Source organism: Rhincodon typus, chromosome 6 (genome assembly GCF_021869965.1).
Source record: "Rhincodon typus isolate 14 chromosome 6, sRhiTyp1.1, whole genome shotgun sequence".
NCBI lineage: Eukaryota > Metazoa > Chordata > Chondrichthyes > Orectolobiformes > Rhincodontidae > Rhincodon > Rhincodon typus.
Window position 1 is genome coordinate 1,267,664 of NC_063337.1, and position 23,524 is coordinate 1,291,187.

Here is a 23,524-nt window from a genome sequence, read left to right on the forward strand (position 1 = left end):
CCTGTAAATACTGACACACTCCCCTGGGGGACCCCCTGTAAATACTGGCACACTCCCCCCGGGGACCCCCCTGTAAATACTGACACACTGCTGGCAGATGCTCTTAAAATACTGACACACTCCCAGGACCCCGTAAATGCTAACAGTATCCCTAGTGATTCCCTGACAACACTGATAAGACTCCTCAAGGACCACATAATTACTGATTACAGAGAACTCCCTGTAAATACTGACACACATACAGACATCCTCTGACTTTCACACTGATACACTTATACACATAGGCAAAGACACCCCGATATACACACAGCTTGACTCATGATAGAGACATGCCGTACGCTCGTCCCTTTACACAGAAATACACACGTACATTTCTGGTGTACCCACATACACAGACACACGGACACTGCGTCCCTCCCAGGTAGTGTGCTGCAAACAGTCCCGTCTCAGTGAGACTTTAGGCCCGAGGCACTGCTGAGGTGTTGCTTCAAAAAAGATGAGATTCCTTTCACAGCAGCTGATGTCACCCTGACAGGAAACAGGCCAGCTCACGGCCCGCTGCACACAATTAACCCTTTCCTGCTGCAACACTATCAGCAATGAAATGAACAGAACAATCTGCAACAGCAGGAATACATGGCAGTCAAGGAGAATGAGCAGAAGCAGCAAATATCACCATCGCTAGTAGACCTTCTAAACGGTGAGGCAGGCAGTTGTATTTACCAGCATACACAGCACGCCTCAGCCAAAACTGGGACTACACACTCACTGCACTCCTTCTTCAGTCTCTACTCTGCCTCCGTGACCGTTTCGTCCAGAGATTACATCAAGAACAAGCCCCTCTCTCCCCTCCTTCTCCACGCCAGTACCAATCAGCAAACCTGAGACCACAGGCATTCAGCACACTGTATTCATACAGCAGAAAACCTCTCTCTAATGCAAAGCACAGCTAGACTTCAAGAAATAAGTCCCCATTGTGCGAGAGCATTTCTTGAACATAATCTGTTTTCTTAAACTATATATTTGAAACAGACTTCACAGGTGTTCGCAGGAGTCCTACCTGAAACATAGATTTAATTTCCTTCCATTCAGGGTGTATCTTGATGTGTTACACACTGTAATTTCACTCCCGAGTCTTCCAAATTATTGACACACTTATGGTGAAGGGCATGCAGAATAAATCATATGTTTCTTGTCAGGAATTTCTGAACAGAAGGAATCGGGGGGGGGGCAGATCTTTGAAGCTCATTTTGTGCTGCAACAGCTCTTTTTTAAAGAGATAGTAGGAACTGCAGATGCTGGAGAATCCGAGACAAGATAGAATTTGAATTTACATCACAAACAGGGCATTCACAGCAAACTAGTCGACACATTTGATTCAACCCATCAACTGATCCTCCTGTGTAATCCTCCCTCAACTGTTTATCCAACTTCCCTTAAATGCAGCTACACAATTCCCCTCAAAGATGCTGCAGATGAATGGTAGCATGTTCCACATCATATCACTCTCAAGATCACATTTTCCCCGAGTTTCCGAAGGGTTTATTCGTGGCCACCTCAAGTAGGTGGTCCTGGTTTTGGAAACTGCACAACATGGCTACCCTACACTAAGCAACTCTGGAAGGGTCAAATGAAAGGCATCCAATCACCAGCTACACACTCTCACTGGAGTATGGGCTCTCACACACACTGACTCTCACTGGGGTACAGTTCCACACACACACTGACTCTCACTGGGTTACAGTCCCACACACACTGTCTCTCACTGGGGTACTGGTCTGTATGGTACATTGTAGAAACAGCATTGACTAAACTGGTACCGTGCAGAGTAATATTGCACTGACTGAACTGGCATCTGATAAATAACCGTTTAGTATTAGTTAACTGAGAGAAATGTGACCCTTTCCAAGCCCGTCAACACGCTGGTCATTAAAGTTGTTCCTTCCGAAAGCCTTTTTGTTCTCTTCACAAACATTAGCTGTGGCTTAGAGGATGGGTGTCTCAGAGAGCCTGAAGATGTTCAAGTCGCACTCCAAAAATACAAAATCAAGGCTCAGTACTGAGGGAGCACCGCACTGTCAGAGGATAAACTGTTGCACTGTTTGAGGGTCAATGCTGAGGGAGTGCAGCATTGTCTTACGGTCAGTACTGAAGGAGTGCTGCTCTGTTCGAAGGTCAGAACTGAGGAAATGCAGCACTTTCAAAGGGTCAACGCTGAGGGAGTGCCACACTGTTGGACAGTCGGCGCTGATGCCATCAATGTGCCTCCTGGATGCTGCGTTGTCTCCCTGGTGCTGGCGTCAGGGATGTCACGGCTATAAGGAAGTTTCTGGGGAAGGTGAACAGTCATAGGTTGTGGTCCATATTGGTACTAGTGGCATAAGTAGGAAGGGTATGTGGTCCTGTAATGAGAATTTAATGAACTCGGTAGAAAATTAGCAAGCAGGACTTCTAAAGTAGCAATCTCCAGATTACTTCCAGTCTCTTATGTAAGAAATAATAAGTCTCAGGGATGAGGCACTTCAGTTATGAGAACACATTGGAGAATATGCAGAATAGAAGTTTAAGATGAGATTTGATAGAAATTTTCCACATCACGAGGGGTCAGACTTATTGGAGAGAGAGAAATTGTTCCCACTCATAAATGGAACAAGATCCAGAGGGCACAGTTTTGTAAAAGATGCAAATACAAGTTGAGAAAGAACTTTTTAATGCAGCAAGTATTAGACTCTGGAATACACTGGCTGGAATTCTGGCAGAGGCAGGATCAATTGCAGATATTCAAGAGGGTATTGGATGATTATTTAAATAGAAACAATGTACAGGGTTACAGGGAAAAAGCAGGAGACTGGCACAGTTAAAATGCTCGTAGAGCTGGCGTAAACACAATGGGCCTCTTAAATATCCCTAATATATCTGACTCTACTACAACCGCTGTCAGTGCATTCCTCCACTCTCTGTGTAAAGAACCTACCTCTAACATCTCTCCTATACCTTCCTCCAATCACCTTAAAATTATGCCCCGTCATAAGAGTCATTTCCACCCCGGGAAAAAGTCTCTGGCTATCCACTCTATCTATGCCTCTCATCATTTTGTACACCTCTATCAATTCACATTGACAGGATGCAGATTTGAAAAGGGAACTGGAAATCATCTGGAGGTATATGTGCAGAGCTCCGGGGAATAGGCAGAAGCATACGGTAAGCTGAGATCCACTTGCAGAGGGCCAGCGTGGGCTGGACAGTTCTATGATTCTAGAATCGCTGTGGTAGGAGTTGAATTTCATGTCCTGTGGACACCTATATTGTTGTTCCAGAAACATAAACACAATGCCACTCCAGTCTAATGTGGCTGTTTTCCTGAAGCACTGAGAAGTATTAACATGTCAAAAACACAGGAAAAAATGCCAAGAAACCATGCAAGACCTTATATATCTCTGGTGAGGCTCCAGTTAGATGTATAGGGCTGTAATGTATAAATTTACAAAAGGCCTTCAACAAGGTGCCCAGTACTAGAATATTGCTGAAATCAGGGCCATATTGTCGAAGCTTTTCACCCTGCACTTATCAGGACAAATGCAAGAATGCCAAATTTCAAACACTCATACAATCTACAACTACAGGAGGAAAGGGTGCTGATTGGTTAGCAAGTTCATTCTGATTGGCTGAGGTATTGCCATGGCTAAAACAGTGGGGACCTAGAGGCTCCCCAAGCTTCTGGGTAATTAACAAATGGTGCAGGGCTTGAACAGATTCCTTTTGATTATAAGGTTCATGCATATGAATAAATGTGTCACTTGTAACAAGTGCAAATAAGTTGGCTGATTATCTTATCTTGGTTGTTAGTGTGGTTGTTAGCATATGATTGGCGCATTTGGGTTGCTTAGCAAGTGTTGCCCAATCATGAAATCACATCTAACAATAGACGTTTTGTTTTGCATTTTGCAAGCAGAGACCAGTTCAGAACAGCATGTACTCTGTCTATTGCAAACAACCAAAGGAACATACAATTTGGTTCAATCAGTCAATTGCTGGAATGTATGGCACTGAAATCCATATACAACGTTGCTTAATTGTGTGGCAAACAAAATGCCTTTGTGGACCCACAGCACAATCTTGTGACTGGAAAATACCACTCATGTAGCCACTGCATTATAGCAATGTGAAAGTTTACATAATTTATTGTTCAAATTTTTGAGGTATTTTGCTTTCCTGGGGTATTGTGAGGTAGCCACTGTTATAACGTGGAAGATTGCAGCATGCAGTGAGACAGGATAAGTGGACAGACAGCAGTGAATGGGAGTTAAACGGAGTGATTCAGATGGGCAGAGGTGGAAAATGGTGTTCCACAAAGATCAGTGCAGGGACCACTGCTGTCCACAGTTTACAGCACCAATTTAAACTGGAAAAAAACCCTGTAATTTCTAATTTGTGGCTGACGCCAAATTGCAGCAACAGTCAATATCCGGGAGAACAGCAACAAGACTAAAAGCATATTATAGATATATGAATTTCACATAAATAATTGTGTGGCATTACGGTTTGTTAAGTGGAATAAAGAGACCAAATTCTCTTTGGAAATAAAGAATCTAAATGTGATCGAGGAGCATCAGAATTGGGGAGTGCATTTATACGGATCACTAAAAATACGGAAGTACAGTGAAAAGTGTGCAAGTCTCCATTCTCTGGCACCATCCTGGTTACACACTTGATTACAAAACCCGAATAAAAAATACAAAGGTTACTCCAGCTTTAACAAAAACAAAGAAAGCAATAGGGCTCATTACAACTGAAATAAGATTGAAAAATAGAGGCCATCTGCAAAGATACAGGAAGAGAAAAGTAGAGAAAGATCTAAGCTCTGAGTCCTGTCATATCCAGTCATAAATGGTCATGAACAATTAAAAGCTATCAGGAAGTGGAGGCTCCACAAACATCCCCACCTCCAATGACAAGGGAACCCAGCTCATCATCGCAAATGACAAGGCTGAAGCATTGGCATCCATCTTCAGCCTGGAGTGCAGAGTGGACAATCCATGTCAGCCTTCTACAGAAAACCCAGCATCACAGATGCCAGTCATCAACCAGTTCAATTCATTCCATATGACATCAAGAAAGGGGTGAAGGCACTGGATACTGCCAAGGATATGGGCAATATTCTAGCAATAATACTCAACTTAAGTGCTCTAGAGCTAGCTACACTCCTAGACAGTTTGGCATCTGCCTGACAAGAATTTTTTTTATTCACTCATGGGATGTAAGCATTGTTGACTGGTCAAGCATTTATTGCCCATCCCTAGTTGCCCTTGAGAAAGTGGTGGTGAGCTAGCCTCTTGAATCACTGCAGTCCACCTGCTGTAGGTAGACCGACAACACCTTTATAGAAGGAAATCCAGGATTTTGACCCAGCAACACTGAAAGAATGGCAAGTGGTTTGGAGGGGAACTTGTAGATGGTGGTTTTCCATACATCTGCTGCCCTTGTCCTTCTGAAGGACAACCTTCTCAATGGTAGTGGTCATGGATTTGGAAGGTGCTGCCAAAGAGCCTTAAAGAGTTTTTGCAGTGGATCCTGTAGATGGTACACACTGCTGCTATTGGGCAGTGGTGTTGGAGGGGCTGAATGTTTGGATGTAGTGTCAAAAAGAAGGGCTGTTTTGGTTTGGATAATTTCAGGCTTCTAGAGTGTTGTTGCGGCTGCACTCATCCAGATAAGTGGGGAGTATTCCATTACACTCCTGACTTGTACCTTAGATGGTGGACGGGGGAGGCAATGGCCACATGGTATTATCCCTGGACTGTTGATCCAGAGATCCAGATAATGTTCTGGGGACCTGGGCTCGAATCCCACAACGGCAATGGCCTCATGGTATTATCCCTGGACTGTTGATCCAGAGATCCAGATAATATTCTGGGGACCTGGGCTCAAATCCCACTATGGCAGATGGTGGAACTTGAACTCAATAAATATCTGGAATTAAGAATCTAATGAAGACAATGAATCCAATGTCGATTGTCAGGAAAAGCCCACCTGGTTCACTAATGTCCTTTAGGGAAGGAAACTGCCATCATTATCCGGTCTGGCCTACATGTGACTCCAGACCCACAGCAATGTGGTTGACTCTTAATTGCCCTCTGGGTAATTAGGGATGGGCAGTAAATGCTGCCTACCCAGCAATGCCCTCATCCTGTGAATGAATAAAGAAAAAGAAAATAAAGAAGGCTCTGGGGAATCAGGAGGTGAATTGAAGGACTTCGAGCCTCTGACCTGCTCTTGTAGCCACTGTATTTATATGGCAAGTCCAATGGTAACCCCCAGGACGTTGATAGTGGGAGATTCAGTGATAATAATGCTACTGAAGGTCAAAGGGGAATGGTAGTTTGTCTTTTATTGGAGACTGTCATTGCCTGGCATTTGTGTGGTGCAGCTGCTACTTTGCACTTTTTGGCCCAAGCCTGGATATTGTCCAGGTCTTGCAGCATTTGGTCATAAATCAAACAGTACAGAAGAGACCGTTTGGCCCATTGAGTCTCTACTGTCAAAAATATACTACTACCTACACGAGTCCCACTTTTCCTCACTAGGCCCATAGTCTTCAATGTTATGACACTTCAATGCTCATTCAAGTACTTTTTAAAAGTTGTGATGTTTCCAGCCTCAATTACCCTCCCAGGTACTGTATTCCAGACCCCCAGCACCCTCTGGGAGAAAAAGGTTTTCCTCAAATCCCCCCTAAACCACCTGCCTTTCATTTTAAAATTATGTCTCCTTGTTATTGACCTTTCGACTAAGGGGAACAGCTGCTTCCTATTCACCCTGTCCATGCCCCTCACAATCTTATACACCTCTATCAGGTCCCCCCAAACTTTCTCTGCTCCAAATAAAACAACGTCAGCTTATCCAGCCTCTGTTCATCACTAACCTGCTCCATCCTAGTGAATCTTCTGTGTATCGCCTCCAGTGCAGTTGCATCCTTCCTATAGTGCAAGGACCAGAACTGCACACAGTACTCCAGCTGTTGCTTTAAAGAAAAGTTCTGTCCAACTAAAACATAACCTTCCTGCTCTTATAATCTGTGCCACAACTGGTAAAGGCAATTGTCCCATATGCTTTAACTACCCTATTAACTACCCTATTAACCTGTCTTGCTACATTCAGGGATCTTTGGAAAAGCACCCAAAAATCCCTCTGAGCTTCCTAGTGTCATGCCATTCATTGAGTACTCCCCTGTCTTGTTCCTTCTTCCAAAGTACATCACCTCACACTTATCAGGGTCAAATTCCATCTGCCACTGATCTCCCATCTGACAATCCATTTATATCCTCCTGTAAGTTAATATCCTCCTCCTCACTGTCAACCAATCTCTCTGTCATCCTTCCCCCCACATTCTCATCTCCATCATTTATGAATATCACAAACACTAAGAGACCGAGGACTGATCCCCGTGTTACATCACTGCACTCTGGGTTCCAGTCAAACCTTCTACTGTTATCATTTTTCTCCTGCGCATGAACTGTTTCAGAATTTGAGGGATCATGAATGGTGACCTCCCGAGTCAGAGGTAGGAACACCAACACTGATCCACACCCATGAGCCTTGAGTTCCTCACTGTACTTTCCAAGGCCCAATCATCTTCAGCTGCTTCAATGACCTTGCTTCCATCCTAAGGTCAGAAGTGGAGGTGTTTGCTGATGATTGTAATGTTCAACACCACTCAGAATTCATCAGATACTGAAACAGTTCATGTTCAAATGCAGCAAGACCTGGACAATATTGAGGTTCAGGCCGACAAGTGGCAAATAACATTGCCACCGTACAAGTGTCAGGAAATGACCATCTCTAACAAGAGAGAATCCAACCATCGTTTCTTAACATACATTGGCATTACCATGTCTGATTTCCCTACAATCAACATCCTAGGGGTTACCATTGACCAGAAACTGAACTAGCCATATACTGTAGCTACAAGAGCAAATCAGAGGCTAGGGGTTCTGCAGCAAGGAACTCATCTTTTGATTTCCTACCTTGTCCACAATCTACAAGTCACAAGACAGGAGTGGAAGATTGCAGCTCAAATAACACTCAAAGGGTTTGACACCATTCAGAAAACAACAGCTCACCTGAATGTGCATTTGATATTAATCATTCACTCCCTCCACCACCCATGCTCAATGGCAGCAATATGTACCGTATACAAGATGCAGTGCAGAAATCCACCAAGGCTCTTTCAACAGCACTTTCCAAACCCACAACTATTGACATCCAGAAGGACAAAGGCAGCAGATACATAGAAACACCACCACCTTCAGGTTCTCCTCCAAGCCACTCACCATCCTCACTTGGAAATATATCACCGTCCCTTCAGCGTTGCTGGGTCAAAATCCTGGAATTCCCTCCCTAAGGGCATTGTGGGTCTACCGAAGCTGGTAGAATGCAGTGGTTCACGAAAGCAGCTCACTGCCACTTTCTCAAGGTGAACTACAGATGGGCAATAAATGTTGGTCCAGCCAGCGGCCTGAACAGATTTAACAAAGTGATGAAACAGGGGAAGGCAGAGGGACAGGGAGAAGAATGAACTAGAGAGTGAGGCAGGCAAGGAGAGAGCAAAGGAGTTTTCAGTACCTGAATGTATGGCTCTATGACTCTAAGAATAAGTTTATGATGGGAGCCAGAAGAAAGAGGGAGAATGAAGGGGATGTTGAATGATAGGTAAAGAGTATAACATAACAAGGTTACGATGAGAACCCAGGGTCCCACTGTGATTTATTCTGAACATTACGAACCTTTTAATTAGATAATTTTAATCAAAAACACAAACAAGGCACTGGAATAGTCAATAAAAGCTGTTCCTGGAACCAGGATCTAACTGTAGATTCACAGAAAAGAGCAGCTCTGGAAGCCTGATTGAATGCTGAGAATATATTCTCATTGCGGCACGGTGGCTCAGTGGTTAGCACTGCTGCCTCACAGTGCCAGGGACCCAGGTTCAATTCCACCCTGTGGCGACTGTCTGTGTGGAGTTTGCACATTCTCCCCGTGTCTGCGTGGGTTTCCTCCCGGTGCTCCACTTTCCTCCCACAGCCCAAAGATGTGCAGGTTAGGTGGATTGGCCATGCTAAATTGCCCGTAGTGCTCAGGGAGGTGTAGATTAAGTGGGTTATAGGGGGACAGGTCTGGGTGGGATGCTCTGAGGTTCGGTGTGGACTTGTTGGGCCGAAGGGCCTGTTTCCACACTGTAGGGATTCTATGATTCTATGAATATATGGGTCAGTGAAACAGATTCAAGACTCCACCCGAATCAACAATCTGTCCCTGTTAATTCAGATGTTTACAGTGCTGTTGAGTATTTCACTAAATTCTATGTATACAGCAAACCTCCTATAAGACAGCTCAGGTTCTGTGTGGAATAGAACTACCACTGACCTTGAATACTGTCCCAGCATGAGTAACAAGCAACATGGTGCCTCAGCAAACTCTTTAATTACTGCAATTCATAATTCTCAAACTCAACATATGCCTGACCTATGCAATTACCAAGCAAAATGTCAGTGATTAACAGCACTTCCTACATCAGCTAGCACACAGATTGGTTTGAAATTCCACTCGCTCTGATCATCAGACTTTGCTCTCTAAGGCAAAGGAGGAAACACCTTCCACTAACAGACCCAAGTGTCCCCATCAAAACATTCCATGGACAGGTACAGCATGAGGTTAGATACAGAGCGAAGCTTCCTCTACTCATTTAAACTGAAAGTATAGCTCCCTCTACACTGTCCCCATCAAAGGTTCCCAGGACACATACAGCATAGATTCAGAGTAAAGGTTCCTCCACTCTTTTAAACTGAAATTAAAGCGCTCTCCACACCGTGCCTATCAAACACTAGCCAGGATACAAACAACACAGGATCAGATACAAAGCAAAGCTGCCTCCATAGTGTCCCCATCAAACACTAGCCAGGTAGGTACAGCATCAGGTCAGACACAGAGTAAAGCTTCATGACACCGTCTTCATCAAACACTCTCAGGTCAAGTTCCCTTCCAAGCCACTCGCCATCCTAACTTGGGAATATATTGCCATTCCTCCAGTGTCACTGGACAAAAGTCCTGGACCTCCCTCCCTAACAATACAATGGTTCATCAAGATTCTCCAGGGCAACTTTAGAGATGGGCAAGAAATGCTGGCCAGCCATAATGATTTTTAAAAATGGTACAGCACAGAGTTACATACAGAGTAAAGGTCCCTCTACACTGTGCCCATCAAACATTCAAGATCAGCAGCCTGGATGGGTGCAGCTCCAACAACACTCAAGAAGCTTGACACTATCCCAAAGCAGCCTGCTTGACTGGCACCACATCCACTCTCCCTCGACCATCAATGATCAGTAGCAGCAATGTGTACTATCTACAAGAGACACTGCAGAAGTTCACCTTCCACATAGAAGGTCAAGGCCAGCAGATACATGGAAACACCTGGAAGTTCCCCTCCATGTTACTCACTATCCTGATTTGGAAATATATCGTTATTCCTTCAGTATCACTGGGTCACAATCCTGGAATTCCCTCCCTAACAGGGAGGCAGCATGGTGGCTCAGTGGTTAGCACTGCTGCCTCATAGCGCCAGGTACCTGGGTTCACTTCCACCCTTGGGTGACAGTCTGTGTGGAGTTTGCACATTCTCCCCGTGTCTGCGTGGGTTTCCTCCGGGTGCTCCGGTTTCCTCCCACAGTCCAAAGATATACAGGGTAGGTGGACTGGCCACGCTAAATTGCCCATCGTGTTCAGGGATGTTTAGGTTAGGTGGGTTGGACGTGGGAAATGCAGGGTTAGGGGAATGGATCTGGGTGGGATGCTCTTTTGTTGGGCTGAATGGCCTGTTTCCACACTGCAGGGATTCTATGATTCTATGAACAGCAGGTGGACTGCAGCGGCTCAAGAAGACAGCTCATCACTACCTTCTCAAGGCAACTAAGGACGGGCAATAAATGCTGACCCAGCTAGGGAAGCCCAAGTGAATAAGAAAGCCACTGTACCACACAGTCCACTTGATTGCAGTTATATTCATTGAGGCCAAATGTACCTGTCACAACTAAACTGTCCAATACATATCCTTCAAAACTATTTCAGTGGTTGGTAAGCACTTTGGACGTACTGGGATGTGAAAGACACTACATAATTGCAAGTATTTTATTTTTTGCTTTGCTTTGGGAAATCTAAAGACTCTTTATTCAAGCATGTGTTGTCATCTGCTAAATCTGTGCCAAGTTTTCATACAAATAATTTCTGAACCACTTCAATGTGGTTTCCACTTTTTATCCGGAATTGAAACGGTCCTAAAAGGCACAACTCAGAATCTCAATGACCAGTGCAGTATTGCTTATCCTTCCTTCTGCAGCCTGTAGGCATTGTTGAACATAACACACTCTTCCACAAACAAATCGTCTTTGTTGTCCATGCTGACTGTACTGTCCTTGTGTGGATCCATTTCTATCTAGCTAATCGTAGCTAGAGAATGAACTACAATAAATTGTTTTCCCATTCCTGAACCATTAACTCTGGTGTTCCCTGAAGTTCTATTCTCAACCCCTCCTATTTCTTATGTACATTCTTAATGAGTACTTTGCATCGGTATTCACTGAGGAAAGGGACATGACGGATGTTGAGGTTAGGGATAGATGTCTGATAGATGTCTAGGTCAAGTCAGCATAAGGAGGGGGGGAAGTGTTGGGTATTCTAAAAGGCATTAGGGTGGACAAGTCCCCAGGTCCGGATGGGATCTATCCCAGATTACTGAGGGAAGCGAGAGAGGAAATAGCTGGGGCCTTAACAGATATCTTTGCAGTATCCTTAAGCACGGGTGAGGTCCCGGAAGACTGGAGAATTGCTAATGTTGTCCCCTTGTTTAAGAAGGGTAGCAAGGATAATCCAGGTAATTATAGACCGGTGAGCCTGACGTCAGTGGTGGGGAAGCTGCTGGGGAAGATACTGAGGGATAGGATCTATTTACATTTGGAAGAAAATGGGCTTATTAGTGATAGGCAGCATGGTTTTGTGCAGGAAAGGTCATGTCTTACCAACTTGATAGAATTCTTTGAGGAAGTGACAAAGTTGATAGATGAGGGAACGGCTGTAGATGTCATATACATGGACTTCAGTAAGGCGTTTGATAAGGTTCCCCATGGTAAGCTGATGGAGAAAGTGAAGTCGCATGGAGTCCAGGGTGTACTAGCTAGATGGATAGAGAACTGGCTGGGCAACAGGAGACAGAGAGTTGTAGTGGAAGGGAGTTTCTCAAAATGGAGAACTGTGACCAGTGGTGTTCCACAGGGATCCGTGTTGGGACCACTTTTGTTTGTGATATACATAAATGATCTGGAGGAAGGTATAGATGGTGTGATTAGCAAGTTTGCAGATGACACTAAGATTGGTGGAGTAGCAGATAGTGAAGGGGACTGTCGGAGAATGCAGCAGAATATAGATAGATTGGAGAGTTGGGCAGAGAAATGGCAGATGGAGTTCAATCCAGGCAAATGCGAGGTGATGCATTTTGGAAGATCCAGTTCAAGAGCGAACAATACAGTAAATGGAAAAGCCCTGGGAAAATTGATGCACAGAGAGATCTGGGTGTTCAGGTCCATTGTACCCTGAAGGTGGCAACGCAGGTGGATAGAGTGGTCAAGAAGGCATACGGCATGCTTTCATTCATCGGACGGGGTATTGAGTACAAGAGTTCGCAGGTCATGTTACAGTTGTACAGGACTTTGGTTTGACCACATTTGGAATACAGTTCTGGTTGCCACATTACCAAAAGGATGTGGATGCTTTGGAGAGGGTGCGGAGGAAGTTCACCAGGATGTTGCCTGGTATGGAGGGCGCTAGCTATGAAGAGAGGTTGAGTAGATTAGGATTATTTACATCAGAAAGATGGAGGTCGAGGGGGGACCTGATTGAGGTCTACAAAATCATGAGAGGTATAGACAGGGCGGATAGCAAGAAGCTTTTTCCCAGAGTGGGGGACTCAGTTACTAGGGGTCACGATTTCAAGGTGAGAGGGGAAAAGTTTAAGGGAGATATGCATGGAAAGTTCTTTACGCAGAGGGTGGTGGGTGCCTGGAATGCGTTGCCAGCGGAGGTGGTAGAGGCGGGCACGAAAGCGTCATTTAAGATGTATCTAGACAGATACATGAATGGGCAGGGAGCAGAGGGATACCGATCCTTGTAAAATAGGCGACAGGTTTAGATAGAGGATCTGGATCGGCGCAGGCTTGGAGGGCCAAAGGGCCTGTTCCAGTGCTGTAATTTTCTTTGTTCTTTACATGCTATCCCTTGGTTACATTATTCAAAAGAACATCAGTGCACTACTGACACCCAGTTCTACATCAGGCCTTTCTTGACCACTCTATCTGATTTGTCACGTATGTTCGACTTAACTACTGAAAATATTAAAGTCTTTGTCCCCGCCACAAACTCCTCATCAGTCACCGATTCTATCCCTCTCCCCCAAACCAGGGTCCATAACCTTGCAGCCTTATGTGACCCTGAGATGAGCCTTCCTCCTTAAATCTTCTCCATCACTAAATTGGTCAATACTTCATTCAATCTTGTCTGCTGTATCCTCTGCTCATAATGTGGTCTCCTTTACATTGGAGAGATGGAACGCAGACTGTGTGACCACTTTGCAGAACACCTATGTTCTATCCACGAAAACGACCTTGAGCTTCCAGTTGCCTGCCATTTCAACACACCACCATGTTCTCTGGCAAACATCTCTGTCTCAGGCTTGCTACAGTGCTCCAGTGCAAGCTGCAAGAATAAGACCTCATTTTCTGCTTGGGAACCCTGAAACCTTCTGGACTCAATATGGAATTCGATAATGGATAATGGATAATGGATGATGGAATAGTTTAGGTTAGATGGGCTTCAGATTGGTTTCACAGGTCAACGCAACATCGAGGGCCGAAGGGCCTGTACTGCGCTGTGATGTTCTATGTTCTATAATTTTAGGGCCTGAGGACCTTCTCCCATGTGTTTACCCGCACTCCAAGCCTGATCATCACACGGGCTGCTACCTCAAACAACCCATTGTCAGCCACTAATGGTCCCTATTAGCAGCTATTGATTCTCCCAGGCTGACCTTTACCCACTCCTCTGTCTGCCCAACTGGTTTTCTCTCTCTGGGCTCCACCTCCACCCCCCCATCCAGCAATGTTTTCCTAGCTACAATCAGTTTTGAAAGAGGGTCACTGGACCTGAAACATTAACTCTGCTTTCTTTCCACAGATACTGCCAGACCTGCTGAGCTTTTCTGGCAATTTCTGATTTTGTTCCCACTTCTGTGACATTGCTGGTCTCTCCCTCTGTTTCAGCTCATCAGCTGCTGATACCTCTTGTATGCATTTCTTACCACTAGACTATTCCAATGTTCTTTCCTGCAGCCTCCACAAACTTCAGCTCATTGATAACACTTCTGAGCTTGCACTAACTTGAGTCATATCCAACTCATTCATCACCTCGGTGCTCGCTGACGTACATTATCTCTCAGTCTGGTCACACCTGAAGTTAAATTGTACACATCTCTCCACATCCCTACTGCTTTCTACATCTGCAACTTCCTCCAGCCCTACAACTCACCAGGATCTTTCATACAAATCAGGTCTGTTATGCATCCTAACATTTTCACGGTAGCCTTTGTGCCTTTGTGCCTTTGGTTGCCTGGGCCCTGGGTTCAGTAATTCCCTTCTTAAATCTCTTGTTCCTTCTTGAAGACACTCCTTAAAACTTCCTCGCTGCCCAAGCTTTTGTCAGATAACATCACATTGAAGCATATTGGAATGTTTCACTCTGTCAAAGGTGCTATGAAAATGCAAGCAGTTGTTAACTAACCAGTAACTAGGTGAGATAAGGAAAGTCACAATCCGAGGAAGATTTCTGCATTGGAGAGATTAAATACTTCAGGGTCAGAAGTCAAACAACACCAGGCTATAGTCCGACAGGTTCATTTGAGATCACAAGCTTTTGGAGCATTGCCCCTTTGTCAGGTGAAGACTCCAACGCAACACCAGCACCTCCACATCGTAATACTTCAGGGAATGCTCGCTGTCTGAGGTGAATAAATGCTCAGCCTTTAACCTGGTTTTACAGAGTACCAAAGAGCATGAAAGCCATCTGGTAGGTAATGGATTCCAGATTCTCACCATTGTCTGGGTTAAAAAGATTTTCCTCACATCTCATCCAAACTTCTGCCCCTTGCCTTAAATCTATACCTCAATTGGGTCATTGATCCCTCCATCAAGGGGAAACATTCATCCTGTCTATCCTATCTATACCCTTCAAAGTGTTATACATCTCAGTCATGTCCCTTCTCAGTCTCCTTTGCTCCAAGAAAAACAACCCCAATCTGTCCAATCTCTCTTCATAACTGAAACTCTCCAGCCCAAGCAACATCCTGGTAAATCTCCTCTGCTCGTCTCAAGTGCTGTTGCACCCCTCCCAAAATGTGGATTTCAGAACTGCACACAATGTGCACAACTACACATAGCTGTGGCCTGTGGGGATTGGAGGGTGTGGACCCTGTACCCCAGCAGGAGGCAGGGGGATTGGAGGGTGTGGACCCTGCACCCCAGCAGGATGAGGAGGTAATTGGAGGGTGTGGACCCTGTAACCCAGTAGGAGGAAGGGGAAGTGAAAAAATCCAACCTAATTGAAGTCACTGAAGTCAAGCCAGGACAACTCACTGTGAATTCATTCATAGGGAGCACGGGCTTACAGATTTAATACAGTCACCCAGCACTTCTAATTTTCTCTGTCTAATCAGCAGTCTGTACATGCGTTCTGGTCTATTACATATTTTGAGAACCACTTAGGGGCAGTTTGCAACCATCCTCCCCCATACATACTCAACACCATGAGCATTGTGTAATTAATTGCCAAACACAAGATCCAAGCTCAGCACATTGTAAAGCTACCGAGAGGGCTCCAGTGAGTGAAGCAAACCTTAAATTAAACACAGAGGCATCCGTCACCAATTCATATCTGCTTCTAGTAAGACACAGTCACAATACACAGGGAATTCAAGTCATCAATCTCAGGTCTCCTTGTTCTGCAGAGAGTGATGAGCCTGCAGAATTTGCTACCAAAGAAAGCAGTCAAGGCCAAAACTCTATAATTTCAAGGAGTCTTTTTAATATAATAGAATCCCTACAGTGTGAAAACAGGCCATTCAGTCCACACTGACCCTCCAAAGAGCATCTCACCCACAGTCCCACCCACTTCCCTATCCCTGGTACTCCGCATTTCCAATGGCCATTCCACCTCACCTGCACGTCTTTAGATTGTGGGAGGAAGCTGGAGCACCTGGAGGAAACCCATGCAGACACAGGGAGAACGTGCAAACTCCACACAGACAGTTGCCCAAGGCTGGAATTGAACCTGGGTCTGTGGTACTGTGAGGCAGCAGTGCTAACCACTAAGTCACCATGCCACCCCTGAATATCGTACTTGAGGCTAAAGGGATAAAATGGTATGGGGAAAAAGAAGGAACAGGCTACTGAGTTGGAGGATCAGCCATGATCATAATGAGTGGAACAGCAGGTTTGAAAGGCCAAATGGCCTACTCCTGCCACTATTTTCTATCTTTCTATGATTTGTTTGGCTGTTACTCTCCCTGCCATGACTCAGATTTATACAGTATGGTCAGGCTCCAGCTGGGTCAGCTGAGTTCAGTTCTGATCTAGAAATGCCTCAGCAAGGATTGACCAACCTCAGAATCGTATGCCAGAAATCCACCAGAGGATTGAATTCAAAGGACAAGATTCACAGATTCTAAAGCACAGAAACAGGCCATTCAGCCCAACCAGTCTATGTTAAACCCTGCACTGCACTTTGTCCCTATTCTCTGGATGAAGAAGTTTATCCTGAAGTCCCTGTTAGATTAATTAATGACAGTCTTGCATTGCTGGCTCCTAGTTAGAAACAGAAACTAGGAGTAGGCCACTCGGTCCCTTCGTGCCTGCTCTGCCAATCAATAGGATCATGGCTAATCCTCAATCTCAATGACATATTCCTGCTTTCTCCCTATACCCCTACATACATTTTAAATCTAAAAATGTATCTATCTCTTTCTTGAATATATTCAGTGACTGGCTGTCCATGGCCATTTGTGGTAGGGAATCCCACAGGTTCATTTGAGTGAAATGTGTCCTACTCTCAGTCCTGAATGGTCTACCATCTTGAGATGGTGTCCCATGGTCCTGGACTCTCTATTCGAGGGAAACATCCTCCCTGTATCTAATCTGACCCACTCCATTAGAATTTTATACTTTTCAATCAGATCCTCTCTCATCCTTCTAAATTCTTGTGTTTACAGGCCCAGTCGAAACAATCGCTCCTCAAAGCTGTCCTACCATCCCTGTATCAGCCTAGTGAACCTCCACTACACTACCTTTATAACAAATGCATTCAATACTCTCGGTATGGTATCATAAAGCAGTGAGACATCCCTACTTCTGAACTCAAATCCTCTAACAATGAAGCCCAATACTCCATTTGCCTTCCTAACTTGCTGCACCTGTCTGTCTGTTTTAACTGACTAGTATACAAGGATCCCTTTGTACATCCACATTTACCAATATATCACTATTTAAATAATACTCCTCCTTTCTGATTTCACACCTAAGTGTATAACTTTGCATTTAGCCATATTGTACTGCACCTGCATGGTGTTTGCCCACTCACTCAACTTATCTAAACCACCTTGAAGCCTCTTGCATCCTCCTCACAATCCCATCCATTTTTGTGTAATCAGCAAACTTGGAAATTTTGAATTTGGTTCCCTCATGCAGGTCATTTATCTATTGTAAACAGCTGGGGTCCATGCACTGATCATTCCAATCACTGCTTTATAAGACTTTTATAAGCTGTATATAAGACCTTAGTTAGGCCATATTAGTCACCACACTATAGGAGAGATGCAGAGGCTTTGGCGAGGGTGCAGAGGTTTAACAGGATGTTGCCTGGATTGGAGTGTATTAGCTATAAGGAGAGGTTGAACAAACTTGGATTGTTTCCGTTAGACCATCAAAGGTTGAGGGGCAACCCTATAGAAGTATATAAAATTATGAGAGGCACTGATAGGGTGGATAATCAGAGTCCTTTTCCAGGGTGGAAATGTCAAATATTAGAGGGTGTAGGTTTAAGGTGAGCTGGGAAAAGTTTGAAGGAATGTGCAAGGGAACTTTTTTTATACAGAGAGGGCAGTAGGTACCTGCAATGTGCTGCCAAGGGAGGTGATAGAAGCAGATATGTTCGCACAGTTTAAGAGGCATTTAGGCTGACACATGAATAGGACGGATACAGACCATGTGCAGGCAGATGGGATTAGTTTAGAATGGCATCATGGCCAGCACAGACATGGTGAGCTGAAGGACCTGCTCCTGTGCTGTACTGTTCTATATTCCCCTCTCTGTTTCCTGTCTGTGAACCAGTTCTCGATCAGTGCCAATATATTACCCCACATCCCATGTGCTTTAACTTTGCCCACTAACCTCTTATGCAGTAACTTGAATTCTAAAATGTTTCCAGACCTTAGACTCTGTTTAATCTGGCAATTTTCTGGTCTCTCCAACAACTGGAAGCAGCTTCCCTGAAAATCCAAATACACCACATCTACTGGTTCTCCCTTAACTATGTCAGCAGTTACAACCAAAAATCTCCAGTAAATTTGTTAAGCTTAATTAGTCTTTTATAAACTCAAACTGGCTTTTTCCCCATCCTGTTAAAGCTTTCCAAATGTTCTATTATCGTATCTTATATAATAGACTCTAACACCTACCCCAATACAGATGTTAGGCTAACTGTTCTGTAATTCTGTTTTGTTTTCCCTCTCTCCCTTTTTAAATAATGGGGTTACATTTGCCACTCTGCAGGAACTGACCCAGAGTCCTTAGAATTTTGGAAGATGACCACCACTGTATTCAATATTTCCAGGGCCACTTCCTTTAGTATTCAAAGATGTCGACGATCAGGCCCTGGGGATTTGTCAGCCTTTAACCCCATTAATTTCCCCAGCTCTATTTTCTTACTGACACTGATTTCCCTTAATTTCTCTCTCACTAGACTCTTGCTCTTCTACCATTTCTGTGCGTATGTTTGTGCCCTCTTTTGTAAAGGCAGGGCCATAGTGTATGTTCAATCTTTCTACCATTTCTTTGCTCCCCACCTTCTGACTGTAAGGGGCCTTCATTTCTTTACTAATCTTCACCTATTCCATTTACAGAAGCTTTTACATTCAGTTTCTATATTCCCTGCAATTTTACTCTCATACTATATTTTCCCCAACATGATCAAACTTTTTGTCCTCTTTTGTTGAATTCTAAAATGCTTCCAAATCTTAGACTTTGTTTAATCTGGAAATTTTCTGGTCTCTCCAACAACTGGAAGCAGCTTCTCTGAGTCTTCCCTATCAGACCTATTCACAGGAGTTCAGTAACACAGTCTGATGGACTGCAGGTCAGGAGTAAGGAGCACAGTGACTACTGATTGCAACCCAACAGCAGCTCAGAGAAACGTAGGATCTACATCACACTGTGTTCATTGTCTAAACACTGTCCTAACAGACACTTCTCTTACAGCGGTACAACTGGTTGAAAAACAATTGGAGGTAAGTGTTTAATTCTAAGAACCACACTTTAGGAGGGACAACAAGGTCTTGGAGATGGTGCAGAGGAGATTTACTAAAATGGTAACAGAGATGAGGGACTTGAGCTCTGTAGAGAGGCTGCAGAAGTTGGAGTTATTCTCCTCAAAGCAAAGAAGGAGATCTTTAAAAAGTTCAAAATCAGGAAGGATTTGATGGAGTAAAAAGGAGAAACAGTTTTCAGCAGCGATAGTAAGAACTGCCGATGCTGGAGTCAGAGATAACACAGTGTGGAGCTGGAGGAACACAGCAGGCCAGGCAGCATCAGAGGAGCAGGAAAGCTGACTTTTCAGGTCGGGACCCCGAAGGTTAACTGTTAACTGTGTTAACAGTTTTCAGTAATTAGGTCACCAACCAGATTCAAGACATTGGCAAATTTTTTTTCTGCCCCATAGTTGGTTGCTTTAACCCAGATTCGCTACTTCAAAAGACAGAAGCAGATTCAATAACAAATTTCAAAAGGGAATTGGATTAATACAGGAAAAGGGGAAGTTTGCAAGGGGCAGGAGAAAGCGAAGTGGGATTTGAGGCAGCTCTATCAGGGAGCCAGCACAGACACTTTGGGCTAACTGGTCACTTTCTACTGCATTATTCTATGATAAATATGGATAAATAGCTCAGTGGAATGTATATGTGGGTGAGGGGGCAAGGCAGACTCTGGGATAAACAATTACAAGAATAGACACAATGTCCACGATGATTGCTATTAAGAATCATATCCAAATGCCATGAACAATCCTATTATCCCATATTATAGCAGTGGAATTTGACATATTTAAGTTATCCTAAACCACCCCACATGATGGTTCTTTCAGAATCAAGGATGCAGAATGTCATCCATATGGGCACGCATTCAGGAAGACGAGAGGATGCATACCTTTTAATTCTATGCTTTATGATTTGGAGTTTTCAGTGCAGTGGATTGGAGTTGAGGGCTATGGAGAAGTAGCACATGAACAGGAAGGGGTGGAAGTGGGAGACAAGGTGGGAGTAAGGAAAGAAAGTGGGAACAGGGTATGGGGTGTCAGCTACCGACTCAGGATTTTAATGTGGGAGTTAGGAGAGGGAGACAACAGGATGTACTGAAAGGTCAATCTCAGTTTTAAAGTGGGGTAGGAGACTGGGATGAGAGAGAGTGAACAGTGGCTTCTGGTTTTAAGATGGAATTAGGGCAGTCACACCTACTTCTTGCAGCCACGTGATATACAAAGAATGAACATTTCAAATGTATCTGTTAGAGGACTGTAGTGTCTGCCTCAGAAGCCCCTACCCTCCAACCTACACATTAAGGGGAGGCAGTAGTTTAATGGTGATGTCACTGACATGGGAATCCAAAGTTCAAGGATAATGTTCTGGAGATATGGGTTTGAATCCCACTATGACAAATGGTTAAATTTGAATTCAATAAAAATCTGGAATTAAAAAAAAAACTTGTCTAATGGTAATCATGTTGTAAGCTGCTATCCCTCCTCCTTTCCTTCTTTCTCTATCTTTCCTGAACAACTTATATCAAGGAATATTTAATACCCAGTCTTGCCCTTCCTTGAGCCAGATCCACCACAAAATATTTCCACATGCATGCTAAACTTCATTTCTTCATATCATACTTACAGAGGTCAATGCAACAAACATTTGGTACATAGGTTGATTCCACAACGAGCAATGAGAACCTGTGAAGAGGAGCTGAATGCTGTTTAAGGCGTCAGGTAAATTCCGTTTTGTGTTTCAAATACTAGCCAGAACATTCAACATCTGCCTGGACCAAACTTGTCAAAATGGTTATGAGAAAAAGCAGGACGTTCCCTCTCATTGCGGCAGGGTGGCTCAGTGGTTAGCACTGCAGCCTCACAGTGCCAGGGACCCAGGTTCAATTCCACCCTCAAGCGACTGTCTGTGTGGAGTTTGCACATTCCCCCTGTGTCTGCGTGGGTTTCCTCCGGGTGCTCCACTTTCCTCCAACAGTCCAAAGATGTGCAGGTTAGGTGGATTGGCCACGCTAAATTACCCATAGTGTTCAGGGTTGTGTAGATTAGGTGGGTTATAGTGGGATGCTGTAAGGGTCGGTGTGGACTTGTTGGGCTGAAGGGCCTGTTTCCACACTGTAGGGATTCTATGATCATTGCAGCCCTTCTCCATGCCAGCTTGAAACGTCAGGTTACACACTGACACCAGATGGGAGCTGCTTTGATGGAGTAAACCCGAGTCCAGTGCTCCATTGAGCACTGCTGCATACCAGATGTGACCAGCAGCCCAACCTGTATTGGGGAGGGAACTCAATTTTCCTATTCCTCCTCACAATTCACTACTCCTTGTTAGAAAAGACAACAGCCAGGATTACAGGCTCTCAAAATCCTTCAGTTGAATGTTAGCAAAAGCAAAAGAACTGAAATGTGCAGAAAACTGACAGAAATTCCAACATGGAGACAGGCCTTTTGGACAACTCAGTCCTTTTGAGTATTTATCACCGATAAGAGAAAATATCCTGATCGTACTTGAGAACACTGACAGGTTACCCGCAGCCACTAATACCAGAAGTCTCACAATCCTATGATTGTGAAGAGGTTCCTCCTGTTCCCCTCTGAATCTCTTACATCTACCAGTCCGTCACCCCTTTCTGTTCAATTACTAGGAGCTAAAATTGATCAGGAGAAAACACCGGATAGGCCGACTGATCTCAAAACTCTGTAACCTTGGTCTTGGCTCTGCCCTCTGCAACTGGATCCTCAGCTTTCTGACCAACAGACCTGAATCAGTCAAGACAGGTAACTGCACCTCCTCCACAATAACACTCAACACTGGAACCTCCCAAAGGATGAGTCCTCAGCCCCCTACTGTACTCCCTGTACAATCACAACTGTGTTGTCAAATTCCAAACAAATGCCATCTACAAGTTCGCTGATGACACCACCCATTGTAATACAGATATCTAATGATGAGTCAAAATACAGAAGGGAGATAGAGGGCTCTCTCACAACATCACCAAAACTAAAGAACTGATCGTCAACTTCAGAAAAAAAAGAACTCGCCCCCATTTACATCAATGGAACTGAGGTTGAGAGGCTGGAGAGTGTCCTCAGAGTGACGACAACCGACAATTTGTCCTGGACTACCCATGTAGATGCAATAGTCAAGAAGGCACAACAACATCTCTTCTTCCTCAGGTGGGAAATTCACATGTCCATAAGGTCCCTCACCAACTCCTACAGATGCACCACTGAAAGCATACTGTCCGGGTGCATAATGGCCTGGTACAGCAACCTCTCTACCCAGTACCGTAAGAAACTACAGAAGGTGGTTTGCACAGCCCAGACCATCACAGAAGCCAACCTTTCATCCATGGACTCTGTTTACACGGCTTGCTGCTGCAGAAAGGCTGCCAACGTCATCAAAGACCCATTGCACCCCGGCAATGCTCTCCTACAACCTCTTCCGTCAGACAAAAGTTACAGAAGCCTTAACACACCCACCAGCAGGTTCAGGAACAGCTTCTTCCCAGCTGTCATTAGACTGATGAATGGACTAACTTCAAATAATGCTGATCTTGCTAATGTTGATATTGCCTAGCGCATGCCTGTGCAATGTAACCTGTATGCCTCTGTCTAAGTCTTTTTATAATCTCTGATCTGTACATCCTTGCTTACTACAATCTGCCTGTACTGCATGTAAACAAAGCTTTTCACTGTAGTTCAGTACACGTGACAATAAATCAATCAATCTACTTAAAACAGTTGAGAATTCACAAGGAGCACATGAGCTGCATCCAAAGATGCTGAAAGAAGTAAAAGGAGATACAGGCCATAATCTACCAGGCCTGTTTGGTTACAGTGGAGAGCC

The 23,524-nt window shown here is 44.4% G+C and overlaps 1 protein-coding gene across 6 annotated transcripts in view; it reads right to left on the reverse strand.

The window, feature by feature from the left end:
* The window catches only part of fhip1b (FHF complex subunit HOOK interacting protein 1B), a 110,585-nt gene that overhangs the window by 55,844 nt on the left and 31,217 nt on the right, over nucleotides 1-23,524 (reverse strand). Inside the window, exon 1 of one of the 6 annotated variants that reach the window (XM_048598171.1) lies at nucleotides 724-804. The exons of 4 other annotated variants lie outside the window; for them this stretch is intronic. The gene's annotated coding sequence lies outside the window, so the exon portion shown is untranslated. Of the gene's footprint in view, nucleotides 1-370; nucleotides 464-723; nucleotides 805-23,524 lie in introns of those variants that run through there. One more of the 6 variants, XM_048598170.1, reaches the window with a different exon arrangement.